Source organism: Helianthus annuus, chromosome 2, assembly GCF_002127325.2.
Source record: "Helianthus annuus cultivar XRQ/B chromosome 2, HanXRQr2.0-SUNRISE, whole genome shotgun sequence".
Lineage (NCBI taxonomy): Eukaryota > Viridiplantae > Streptophyta > Magnoliopsida > Asterales > Asteraceae > Helianthus > Helianthus annuus.
The window spans coordinates 112930262-112942093 of NC_035434.2; positions in this window are offsets into that span (position 1 = coordinate 112930262).

The following is an 11832-nucleotide window of genomic DNA, read 5'->3' on the forward strand; positions in this document are numbered from 1 at the left end:
GGCAGGTGACGTGGCATGCCACATCAGCAAATTTGTTGACATGGCAGTTGATGTGGCATTTTTTGATGACGTGGCAGCTGACGTGGCTGTCTACGTGGCATTTTTATGACGTGGCAACTGATGTGGCAGGTGACGTGGCATGCCACATCAGCAATTTTTTAACCTAGTTAGTGTTTTTTTAACTGGGAGTATTTTACAAACAAAAGTGAATAGTTCGGATTATTATTGGTGATTAAATGAGTTGGGATTATTATTGGCCAATAACAGTGAGTTGGGATTATTTAAATCCAATTTGCCTATCTTTTTTTGGACGGTTTAACATGTACTTTGGGCTTCTGGATCAACACTAGAGCAAGCCTACATGGATCCTTAGCATGCCGCCAATAAAGTCTAGATTGAGAAATTTGAGTTTTAATATGATAGTGATATCGTATATCTAGTAGAAGTTGGCTACAAAGCCAACTTTTCCTACAAAGTGTAGGAAGTTATATCTTTGTGACATGTGGCAATTAGATATTTTTATCAAAAGCGCATTATAATAATTTGATAATCAATTTAAATATGGAATTTATTATATCCTAAACTAACTAATAAGAATTTTAAGGAAACTAAATATCTCTTTGATTTCAAATGCGAATCAATGATTATAATACAATCACTTCAACATATTCACATTCAATTCGTTTTTCATCTAGTTCGTCGCATTGTGTTTTATCACTAAAATACACTTCTATGAACACATCTATGTTGTGTTTTAGCATCCGGTAACTGATTCGTCACGTTGTGTTTTAGCAGTCAGTAAATGTAACTGGTTTTATCACATTGTGTTTCATCATAAACAAATTCTTGACGTTGTGTTTTAGCAGTCAGTCGCTAGTTTGTCACTTTGTGTTTTATCAATAAAACACAGTACTACAAAAACATCTAGATCTTTTTTATCGTTATTTTTTGTTTGATTTGGTGTTTTCGGATGTGAGGGATTAGAGAGAGGGAAGGAGAGAGAGAAAATCGCGACAATTATGGAGGTGATTTATGATTTGCAATTATTTCCTTATTTAAAACAAGTTAAATGACATATCTACCCCCATTCAATTAAATTAGTCTATTTTTAAGAAACATATATTACTAAAATGCCACCAAAATGATCTCAACCGTCAAACGCACTCATCCAATAATCAAGATCACTTCCTACACTTTGTAGGAAAAACACACTTTGTAGAGGAACCCCACCCTCGTATATCTAATCTAATCTAATCTAACTTATAATAAAAGACTACAAATAATGCCACATGGCATTTTCTCCGTCAACCTTATAAATTCTATTTATATTTGTTTAATAAATTTCTTTTAATATTAATTAATAACCAATATATAGATATCACTTATTTTTATTGTTATCTTTATCAAAAATTAATAAATAACTTCAATTAGGCAATTTAGACTTTTTTTTTACTTTTAACCAAAAGTTTTTCATCTTTTGCAATTTAATCCCAACTTTTTTTTTATTTTCAGGTTTAGTCCACCATACTTTTCATCTTTCCCAAGTTTTTTGTTTCGTTCTAAATTTTATGAGTTAACGCACCGCAACGTGCGTGTGGGGTTCAACATTGTTTCGTATATGTTTTTTCCAGTTTGACTGCCCTGTCGCGTCACATCTATTTTTCTGCGTTTGACAAGTTTGTCCAACACACGGTTCCTGGATGGACTTAGTTATTTTTTTCTATGTTTTAGGTTCGGTTTAATTTCTCAGCAATGAGCGTGCGTGATTCAAAGATTTTACGTCTGCTTTTCGCTCGACGTTATTTTTTCCCGTTTTTATTTATTTTGTTTTTTACGAGGTTTTCCGGGATTGTTGGTTTGTGACAATGGTATTGTATTGCTATTACTTAACACACTTTTATGACAAGCGCTGCAACGCAGCTGTTGCGCAAGAGGAGTAGGACGATTAGAAGAAGAAGAAGAAGAAAATTATTGGTTTGAGTTCAAGTGTCGAGTCAGGTTCGCAATTTGTTAGTTTCGATTTTATATCTTTAAATTCTTCGAATATATGAACATGCATTGCTACTCAGTTCAGATTTATTTATTGTTTTTTTACTACGGTTCTTGGCTAGACTTTTTCACTGCCTAGGATAGATGAATATACATTATGTTTGACGTTTGATTTATCGGTTTGGAATTTTATTTTATGGATTTTAATATTAAAGTAAAAACATGGTTTTCATGACCTTTCGTATATGCATAGGGTTAAGTATTCTACCAATCTTGATAGCTGTGAGATGAGAGGTTGTCGATCTATCTTTAGTGTTAGATTGCTAGGATTAGAGGATTTGTGAGAAGATCTACCTAGTTTCCCTTTCACTACTTGCTTATCGAGTTTGATCAGAAATCCATAGTTACCTGTGACTATCGCGTCGTGGGGTAGATTTTCTAGATTTAGAGTAGAAAAGCCCATGAGGGAAACCTCTAAAACCGGTAGTTTAATGGATTTCATGTTTCCATAGGTTTCTTCTCGAGAAGGGTCGAGGGTCCTATAGGTTATCCTTTAAGTTTAGTATATTAAGATCTTGGTTTCAACAATTAGTTCCATAACCGATAGGAAAATGTCATTCATGTGTAGGAGTCTGACTTAGATGGTGTCTTTATCATCATCAGAAGCAATCCAAAATCCCAATGCACGTCTTAGGATGGTTATTAGTTAGTTTTTAATTAATTGAAATTAGGTTGTTAGTAACAACCCCCCCCCTCAAACAAAAAAAAAATAATTTAAGTCGACTCAGTTAGATAACTTATTCGAGTCTAGTATTCGTAGTCAGTAGAGTCTTGTGAGTTCGATACTCGGACTTACTTTAGCTATACTGCATTAACCGGTACACTTGGGGTTGTGTGGTTTAGGTTTAGGTAGAGTCAAGGTTTATAAATTTAAAACTTAGGGTGTCTAGTTTATAGGTTAATTTTAGTTAATTTAATTTAACCACTTTGAGCACATCAAGTTTTTAGCGTCGTTGTCGCGGACTTTTAGGTGATTGCGTTTGTTAGCTTTGACTACACTTATCTGTGATATTTGTGTTACGTGTGTTTTGTTTTGTTTTGTTTTGTTTTGGTCTTTTGGTATATTGAGTCGTAGTCCGTGTCTTTTATTTCTCTTGACTCTTAGTTATTTGTGAGATTTGTGGAGGACCCCATTTTACCGTTAAAGGTCCACAATTTGTGGGGTTCACTACACAATATTATGTTAACCCCTTTGTGCAGCTGCAGCCATATCATTCACAGGGGTATTCCACATATCAGTATGACGACCCGTATCAGCAGCCACATCAAGCAGAAAGTAACCTTTCTTTTGAGGAAATGCTTCGACTAGGAAAAAGAGATGGCAGCTGAATTAGCAGATACAGAAAACACTGAACGCATCGGTAGTACAGGTAGAGTCGGAGACCATAATGGCCATCTTAGTCCCATAACCGGTTCAGCAGGACGAACGAGAAGAGAATAAGGGTAAGTTTATAATTGATTTTTCCTGCAGTGATGAGGAGGTAGATGCGTAAGTGGCTGAATATAGGAGATTGAAGGGAGAAGAAGAAGAGGTAAAAGTTCAGACAGAGCAGCCGCCAAAAAGCGGTTATACATATGATGCCAAAAAGCGGTTATACAAACAAGTTGATTCAAGTTCTTGTTTATTGGATTAAAATCGAAGTTATTTTCTTGTTTATTGTTAGATTATTGTTATTATATGAAGTTATTTTTCTTCATGCCATCCTGAAACAGAGTGGGTTTTGTTGTTTGTTACATAACAAAAAGGGTAAATTACTTTTTTAGTCCATGTGTTTTAGGGTTTTAACCACTTGAGTCCAAAATCAAAATGTTTAAGGCCCTGAGTCCCTATAGCCACTTTTCTTAACCATTTGAGTCCAAATTTCTAACACTACTAGAATTGATAAACTTGATCAATAATAATCGAAATTTTATAAAATCTTGGTTTTTTGGGTGTGAATTTTCAAGATAATTGAATGGATTTGAAGATGGTTTTTTTTGCGATTCAGAGATTGTTAAGATTTTGGTTTATTTGTCGTCTGGTTTTTGGTGCGATGGTGACGGTGGTGACTGTGCTGGAGGTTTGTGGTTGTGGTGGTTGTTGGTGATGGATGTGGTTGTGTTTGTGGGGGATGTAGGTGGTATAAAGAGAGAAAGAAAGATGAGAGAGATATGAAGGTGCAGAATGTATAAAGAGAGAGAAAGAGATAAGGGGAGAGAGAGAGAGGGAGAGAGAGAAATCTATTAATAATTTATTTTTTTATTTTTTAACTATAAGGGTATTTTGTTTATTTAACAATACTTAACCAAAAAATTCTAACAGTGTTAGAAATTTGGACTCAAATAGTTAAGAAAAGTGACTATAAGGACCCAAAATACCCTGACATGTTACATACTTAAAAGTGGGTTATAACCATGGTTGTAAAAAAAGGTTTCCAAGGCCGAGTAGTCGCTACAAGGTAGACTGCCGAGGTGACTTTCTTCGACTCCGCCTAATTACTCGGAGTCGGTCAAACGCGGTCACCCTTGGCCAGAATTGGATCTAGTAGGTCAACTCGGACCTTGTTTGACTTAAATAATAATAAAACATAATTTCTATGCCTATCATATTATGGAGTGAATATGATTTTCACATATTTTGTTATAAATATTAGTAAATTTATGTTATTTGACATATATTAATCTCCAATAAGTAATTTCTTTATAATTTAACATGTCCGAGTACTCCCCGAGTACTCTCCGCCTAGACCGAGTACTCTCAACTCCCCGGCCGACCGACTAGGGAGCGCCTAGCGACTTTTGCAACCATGGTTATAACATATGTCGCATAACTTTGATCATGTAAATATGTATGTTAAAGTTTATGTAACATAAATGATGTACGTTACATTTTTATGTAACATAAAAGTAAAATACGTAACATGTTTTCCTACAGATTCATAAACAAGTTAATTGGGTCTTAGCAATGTAACAATTCTCTATGACATTTTCATGTAATATTCTAAAAAAATGTAACTAGGTCTTAGCAATTTAACAACTCATGTAGCATTTTAATGTAACATATACGATATATGTAACCTCTTCATGTCAGCTACATGTAAATTTATTGGCTTTGATCTTTTGATTAGTACATACATGATCTTTTTCTTCTACACTTACATATACATTTGAAATAGATCAAAAGAGAAATAAAAAAAAAATATAAAGAAAGTAGAAAAAAGAAGTTAGAGAGAGAGAGAGAAAGGACAAAGGTGAGACAAAAAAAAAAGTAAAGATGTACTTTTTGATTGGATTAAATGTAAATTTATCGGCTTTGATCTTTTGATTAGTACATACATGCCGTTTTTCTTCTACACTTGTGTTAAAAATACAGTTTAAATGCTTTATTATTTCTATTATTTTCTCCCTTCTAATCCTTTTTTTTGTTTCTCTTTGAGGTTTGGTGTTTTGGGCTTATCCTTGTCTCGGGCTTCCTTGCTAATGGGCTTTCCGGATTGGGCTTATAGCCGTTTGTGGGTTGCTGCTGTTTTTAGGGTTATGCCCTTATGAGAGGCTGAAGTGTCTAGAGATCAATGCACTCGATCTCCTTCTTCTCTTGTGCACCTCTTCTTGGCTGTTTGTCTGATTCCCTGTCACTCACACGTTACATTCGTGAGTGTTAGGTTTTGTTTGTATTGATCATCCTACTGGAGATCTTTTGATTCTTGTAAAACTGTGATGACTGGTTCATCCCTTTGGTATATTTGATTGTGTGAATTTATCAGTTGGTTCATTTCATCCGTGTTTCTAACATGGTATCAGAGCCCCGAGGTTAAGACGGTGCTCTGGTGCTCTTTCGCTGCTCTATATCTGGTCTCACCGCTGATCGTGAAGATTGAAACCCAAATTTCTAGGATTTGGGGTTTTCTGTTTCTGAAGCCTTTTTTGACTTCCTGGAGACGGATCTAATCTTGAAGATTGAAACCCTAGCTTTTGGGGCTTTTGTGTTACTCTCGGAGAAGACTCTCGTTGGTCCCTCTTTAGGGCAAACCAACAGATCTTGTGCTTGTTCATTGATCAGAAGCTTGTAATCCTAAGTGAAGGTTACAAGCCTGATCCGCCGGAGTTTATTGCACTCGCTGTGAGTTTGTTCCATCTCATCCTTTTTACTTTTCCTTGCATCATTTGATTGTTTGAGTCTAGGCATCTTGATACCGGGTTTTAGGCAAGACCGGTTTGATATTGGGACACAGAGAGGGTACACTCTGTGATGTCTGTCGTTAGTGACATGCAAAAACCGAAATAAACTAGGTAGCTAGAGTAAGTCGGGTATCGAATCCAGAGGAGTCTGTGGTTAATGCTAATTATTATTTGTTTTTAAATATTTGAATTACTTTGAGAACTTGCTAGAAAACTATAAACAATAACTTTGAGATTGTAAAAACAATGATAGAAAAGGTGATCACTCCGGGATTCAGATTCTGTAATTACTAATAACCTAGTTCTGATTTTATTGGATGCTATTGATTGAATAGTAAATCTGTCACATCTACCAATTACCTATGCAGTTCAAAATCTTAATATTAATTGATCAGAGAAATATTAAAACAAACATTCATAGGAATCATTCAATCAACAAAACCATAACTGGATTCAAAACATAATTATAACTCTGACTGTCACTCAGGATTTGTCTGTCACACAAATAATATAATCATGTAAATAGTCGGCTGTCACCCGACTACAAATCCAAATCTCAATACAAACAGAAACTAGAATTAAAAGTGTCTCACAAGAATCATTCACCCGAAGTGTTCACGAGAGATTTAGCCGCTCATGTTGGTTGACGGATCTTCACAAGTTGGAGCTACGATTGAAACCATCTTTTATTTTGATCCAGTGGGAAGAATAATGAGATATTAATTAAAACCAAACTTCCCAAATCTCACCCCAAAGTCAGCGACAATGATGATGTTCCATTTCTTCTTAGTTCCGCCAATTATATGTGTGTAGGTATATTGATGATGAATATTGTTAGACTTGTGAACAAAAGCCCAAAAGATTCGTCCCACTCAAAGTCGGCCCATCATGATGATGATTGTTATCGGCCCAATCCCCCTTATGGCTCCACATGCTGCTTCTAATTAATAATCTGTGCAAGTATGTTTGTTGGCCCAATATTCACGTGATACCTCAAGAAGTCAGCCGCCAATATATGTATATGATATCCATGATGTGATGGCTCATGTGATGTGATGATCTCCTTGAAAACCTCCAAACCTTCTGCCTCTTCACGTGATTTTTCCCTCCAACATTTGTGAATCCACTAAAAATGGGTCCACCAACAAAACAAAGTCCACGCTGCCATCTTATTCAAGCCGTAACTTACACATTGGGGACCGTAGCCTACGCTTTGGCTTTGTTGTGTTCTTTTTACTTTTCGAACTGTAAGTTACGGTTTTGGTCCGTAAGCCACAACTCAAAGTTTCTGAAAGCATTCTTGTTCATATCATGACAACCGCAAGTTACGTCGCAATTAGAGCTCCCATCTATGTCTTACATACAATCTTTCATATTCCTTACACATCCACGATATTTTATGACCCGAAACAACTTGAAACAATTCCCGAACACCATGTTTATCATCCTCGAGCGTTCCACTTCATCTCTAACCACTTTAACTTCACCGAATTACGCGATTAACCTGTAAAACCACAAAAGCTCGTAGTTATCATATTCAAAACATATAACCACATCAAACGCACTAAAAAGACAATATGTAAACACTTTAACACCTGGGTTTCACACTCTCCATCACATCCCCACACTTAACATTGATTGTCCTCAAGCAACCATTACAAACATTACTCACCTTATTAACAAATCACCATTGAAATCCCTTACCGAATTAGCAATTTAAGGTCTCAAGTCATACCCGTCCCATAAACTGACACAATCGAGATTGACAATCTGACAAGGAAGTGATACGCATTTAAAACAATTTAAGACTTGTCTAATTAAAACTAACATGCTTATATTACTACACACATGCCACACGCCCCTCACAATAATCACTCTTCTCGGTTTAATCAAGACTAGCGTGTAATGTGCTAGCATATGTATCGCTCAAAACCAAATATGCTACTTTGCAATCATAAGCTTGAATGGCAATCATACCTCCACTGAATCAAGTAACATAACACATATCAAAAGGACTTTCGGGTTTTGGGTTAAATGTAAAGGTAAGGAAGTATTTTTGGATTTTTATATTTATTTGCGAACACAAATGAATATACCAAACCATGACAACTTTATTTACAATAACTACTAACTTTGGGTTATTTTCAACCCATTTATTGAACACGAACATAATAATGATTTTTGTTTTTTTCTTTTTTTTTTCTTTTTCCTCTTTTTTTTCTTTCTTTTTTTTCCTTTTCCTTTCAACAAATATCTAACAAACACTTGTCATTCATGGTTGGTAAGCAAACGGGTCAAACAAGGTGTAACAAACGAAAGGTTAAGGCTCAACATGGTTAACTAAGAGTGGATGGATAAACAAATAACACAATGGAAGGGATCCTAATGCCTTTATCATTTATGTGCATACGCTACACCACAGCCTCGGCACGTATCAAACCACACAAGTTCTAACACAAAGCAACATATGGCCTACTCTCAGCAAATGAAATTTTTGTTATAATTCAACTATCACTAAGTAGGCTCAAATATCTCACCGAATAAAAGGAATATGGGTTACCGACATGGTTGTAAAAGTCCCGCCTAGGCTCCGAGTACTCCCCGAGTACTCGCTACAAGGTAGGCTGCCGAGGCACGAGTACTGGTCTCCCAGGCCAATTACTCCCCGAGTAATCTCCGCCTAAGCCGAGTACTTCCCAAGTACTCCCGAATCCGACTAGGGAGCGCCTAGCGACTTTTACAACCATGGTTACCGACATATAGCATGTGTAATTCCTAAAACATGTTACCCCTAGTTAGGCATCTCCTCTCAATTATTCTCTAAAACTTGTCAGAAATACTCTCATGAAACTTAAAGGGACAACCATGACTAGGGATCTAAGTTAGCTTAATATCAGTAGGAACCCTTTAGCAATTGAAAATATTGGTTTTCTTGAATTTCAAGCATACTTGAGACAAAAGTTTTTAAAATTTTTCAATTTTTTCCAATTTCAACCAATTCAAGCATTTAAGATCAATAATCTTACCAACCCTCTCTCAAGTTACCGCATCCCCACACTTGGGATACATTGTCCCCAATGTATGGTGCAATTTATAGTTATAACCCGAGAGATACCACCTAACAAACCATGAACGGCTAATAACTAGACAACTCAACACAAAGAAACCACTCCCAACACAAGAAGTTCACACCACTAAATACACGAAAACAAATAAAACACAGGATAGATAAACTGTTGGGATTGAACCCTACCAGAGGAACAGATAATGTAAAGCCAAAACCGGATCACATCAGTGGACTACCAATAAGCAGCAGTTTACCCTTTGCTCTCCCCTTGACAGTGGTATTCTAACAGCTGATGAACCTTAAGTGCTGCTCAACTACAACAACTGATGAACCAAACACTGATGATATTCTTAAAGACTGCTGAATACAAACACTGAGCTCTATCTACTGCTGTCTCATAAGTACTGCTGAAGATTCAAGCACTGCTCATTCAAAGACTGATCACCTTTTGAAGAAAGCACTGATGTTCAAGTAATCAGTACTTAGGTTACAACAGTGGAACGTGAACAGTGTTAGACTGGTTTTGTATTGTATTATCAATCAGTTGTTTAGACAACAGTAGTTTGTATAGGTCAGTGTTTATAGTTTGTTAGGTCGTTAGATGCCACTATCATGGTGACGTCAGCTGAGGTACATCAGTAGTTTGGTTTGCCTATAAATGGAGTGGTACTCTGTACTGTTACATTTGATTCGTTTTGAGTGAGTTCTCCTCCTCAATTCAATCCTTTCATCTTGTGCAACCAACTCTGGAGTATCAGGCTGAGGGGGAGTTTAGTATGTAAACATGCTGTAATCTTTTGCTTTGTATTGTTTAATCCTTCGACTCAATGAAAAGCATGTGTTTATCAAACTATTTTCTTCCTTTGATTGTGTTTACAAAGTTTGTATCCATTTCCGCTGCACTTTACATTGTTTTACATTTATTGATATGTCAAGTTCATACAAACAAACACAATCATGAGAGCCTCGGATCCTAACAATTGGTATCAGAGCTTGGACAGTCAAATTCGATCTAACAATCAATTTGACATAACAGTTCAGCTCACAATTTATTGATACCGAGGTTGGTTGTATTCAGTTGAAAAACAGAGTAACAGGCGAATCATGATCAAAATGATTATTCAGAAACTCTGTAAAACAACCAAGATGTCATATGACACACAAATTTCACGCAACAAGTGATATCATGCACAAGTCACTCATAGTTTTCAGATCTGAAAAATATCTGTTAAATTATGGGATCGTCTGATATTTTCAAAATTGATTTCAACTGTTGTTACGAAATTTGCGATGTTTTTACATTTTACACTAAAGTATACCCTCTGTTCAGCTAAACCTATGTTCATCTAAACACTAGTGTTCTGCTAACAAAGAAAGAGGGATTTAAAAACTTTAGTCAAAATTCTTATGTGTTCAAAGGCAGGTTGAGAATCCTCAATAGGACCAAAACAACTTTGTCAAAAACACATTAAGAAAATAAGGTGTCAAAACTGTCCTAATCATATGTGATGTGAGATCTGGTAATAAAACATGGACAAATGTGGCCAGATTTCTCAAAACATTACTTCAAAATGATTCTGGATTAAGTTTCCTTTCAGTGAGTATTTCTATACTTGTGAATGGGAAGGGCAAAAAGGGATAAATAAATAAATCTCAAAGTGTGGTTATCTCAAAAACCTTTGAATCCAAAAGGAAAAAGAGTATAAGCACAAAACACTTCTGAGGTCAAAATTGGGGTAAACAGTGGTCATCATGCAACTGAGTGCTTTCATCAATCCAGGAATTGTTCAGGTAACTACGGCATCTCCAATGATTGTCCTTAAAAGAAGAATTTACAATCAATTGACAAGAAAATGACCCCAAACAATGGTCAAAATAACTTGAGAATGATATGATCATGAACACGTTTGTAAAGCTGTCAGATCCTTTTGTTGATTTTCAAAACTTCCTTTAATTTTTCTAAGGTGTTTTTCTTCTTAATAAAACCAGATATATTACCTTTTATAATATATTCTGTACTTTTACTCATTTTTTTGTAAAAGTTCATCTCTGGTCAGGATGTAATTTACTTGTTTTTGTGTAAAATTACTATCCTAAATCTGGTCAAAAGGAAATGGCACATATATCAAGGTCATGTTATGCTCAAGTTTGGTTTTCACAGATCATAAATTGATTGCAAATTGATTTAGACTACTGAGATACTCATGTTCTAGTTCAAGTAATTAGACACAAAATGAGCAGCTTAAGTAGAAATATCTTCATCATCTGGAATGCTAAACCACTGTCTGGAATAATGGACATTTGGCAAAACCTTGAACAAAATTTAAGTAGACAACTGCTGACAATTTAATCTTGATAATGTACATCTAAAATGTATTTTGTTAAGAATAGCATCTCTGGTGCTCAACAGATGTTGGATAAGACAAAATCAAATTCTACATCTGAACAAGCAGATGCTAACATTATTTGTCATAAGTTGAAACACTGCTGCACTATCAGTTGTTGAAACAGTTTTATTTTCTACCACTGTTGTTCCTAAAATGCTGTTGTGCCTCAAC